The sequence below is a fragment of the Branchiostoma floridae genome, chromosome 16 (assembly GCF_000003815.2).
Source record: "Branchiostoma floridae strain S238N-H82 chromosome 16, Bfl_VNyyK, whole genome shotgun sequence".
Lineage (NCBI taxonomy): Eukaryota > Metazoa > Chordata > Leptocardii > Amphioxiformes > Branchiostomatidae > Branchiostoma > Branchiostoma floridae.
Genome location: NC_049994.1, coordinates 7,527,712 through 7,530,084, shown reverse-complemented (window position 1 = coordinate 7,530,084; position 2,373 = coordinate 7,527,712). Strand labels below are relative to the sequence as shown.

The window sequence follows — 2,373 nt, the reverse complement described above, 5'->3', positions numbered from 1 at the left end:
ACTGAAACATGTTCAAGTTCAGTGTATCTCAGTAGAAATGCACGAGTAATGAAGCTCATTGTCATCTCATAAAAACGTACTAACTCACTCCATTTGGAAGAAGTTGTTGCGGGGAACAATTTTTATAGGTGAACCAAATATTTTAGAAGAGCCATACATAAAAGTCTACCTGCCCTACTATGTTTAGATATATTTTCTGCTTGCTATAAACGATGACGAAGGAATTGGAACCCTGGCTATTCTCTCTTCTCTTATCCAGTTTAGGTTATCTCACAATGTCCTGGGTACGAGACTTGGAAATTTCCAAGATGGTGGACAACCAAAACACACCGACGTCGTGTCAGAATTTGCTCTCTGTAGCTTCATAAACTTGGATACCACTTGTAGTCAAGGAATGCGGCGCCTGTTGTGGACTTATACAATGGACTTATAAGATGTTCCGGGGTTCCTTTGTTAAATTCGGGCATGTGGTACCGTTGAAACGTTTGGGTCATGGCCGTTACACCGTCACCAGAATTTGAACAAGAATCAAGAGGCTGAGGGCACGACTGAACGGCTGGTGCTACGCACATCACCATATGAATGTCTGAGGTGGGTGTCTTCCTCATTGCAATTTGTTAAACATCAATGAAATTATCTACGTAAATCGACAAAACATCAGCATTTCAAAATAAAATTAAACTAGAGTTCGGCGACCTCATACCTCCATGAAAATTGGGAGCTTTTGTAAATTTCATGCAAATGACTTACTTACCATTTACATAATTTATGCAAAGCGATGTTAATTATTGACTAACGTACACATGTCACAAGTATAAAATTTCCATCATCAGTCTTTATGCGGATTTGCTATTTTTGAATATATTATGCAAATCAGTTCCTCATTTGCATATTTGGTATCTGCTTATGTTTCACCTATCATAATTACATGTGTTACATTTACTGAAGTTCAGCTATTGAAAACAATGGAATTGTACAATTTCCTCATTAAATATGCAAATCAAGTCCTCATTTGCATAAAATGTATATCATTATGAGCATCTTTGCCTAACCTACCTGCATGCCAAAAATGATGGCAATGCATTATTCCTTTCTATAGTTATCCTCTTTGGAGTGTCTTGATAAAAACGCCTGTGCCTAAAAACCCCAAAATTAAATGTTAGGGGGCTGAAACTTGCCCCACTTTGTCATGACGTTAAAAGCTATCTACCACCCAAATATCAAAACCATTTCATGTCCGGTACAAGAGATACGTAGAAAACACTGCTATGATAGAATAAGCTCATTAATTATGCAAATGTAATCTAGTTTTACATAATTAGTATTTTATCTTGTATAATATAGTCTAAGGTACCTACATACCAAACATCATGAAAATCAATTGTTTCCTTCTTGAGTTATGCACTTCAGAAGATTTTGACAAAAATGCCCCTGCTATCCCTAAACTAGACGCTAGGGGGCCCAAACTTATGTCACTTATTCCTGAGCACAATAGCTATCTAACATATCAAAAATTGGGACCATATCTTGTTCAGAACACGAGATAGCAAAACCGGAAGTTGCGCTGCAGTACCAAGGATAGCCGCTAGGGGGCCCAAAATCTAATCACTTCCAGCTTTCATCGCACCCCACCAACACACCAAGTATGAAACTAATCCATCCAGCCATTCTTGAGTTATCTTGTTGACAGACAGACAGACAAACAGACAGACACACAAACGCAGGGTAAAATATAACCTCCATGACATTTCATGGAGGTAAAAACTGCACGTGGATCTTTTCAAGTCACTATTATGTACATTTTTGTAACGTTTTAGTGATAATCATCGAATTACAAGCCAGGGGGAACATCTGAAAGTGAGCGACTGGCCTTTTTATTCTCTTCGCCAAGAAGAGTATGTTTTTGTCGATTTGGGTCTGTATGTAGGTCAACAGCATATAACTCGAGAAATTGTGGATGGAACTTTGTGATTTTTGGTAGGTGTGTAGCGGTTGTCGAAAGGAATGCCAAGTTTGAAAACGGTTTACCTGGCGTTTTCCTACGGTACTGCAGCGAGCTTGGTATGTTTTTTGCGGTTTGTTTTGGGCAGCATAAGTCAAAATCTAGCCGGGCGATTTTCACGAAACTTGGTAGGTGTGTAGCGGTTTTGAAGAGGAAGGTCAAGTGCGAAAATGGTTTACCTGGCTCTTACCTACGGTGCTGTAGCGGGATTTGTATGTAAGTGCGTTTGTCTGTATGCAAGATAACTCGAGAACCCTTGAATGGATCCTGATTATATTTGTTAGGTGGATGGGGGTTAGAAAAACAAAGGTCAAGTTCGATAATGGGCACCCTAGTGGCTGCCTAAGATACTGCAGCAAAACTTTTAATTT

General features: G+C 39.1%; 1 protein-coding gene across 1 annotated transcript in view; it reads left to right on the top strand.

Annotated features, from left to right (window-relative positions):
- The first annotated feature begins 366 nt into the window (after positions 1 to 366).
- The window catches only part of LOC118403077 (TGF-beta receptor type-2-like), a 51,019-nt gene continuing 49,012 nt past the window's right edge, over positions 367 to 2,373 (top strand). The window contains exon 1 of the mRNA XM_035801518.1: positions 367 to 591. The gene's annotated coding sequence lies outside the window, so the exon portion shown is untranslated. The remainder of the gene's footprint in view (positions 592 to 2,373) is intronic.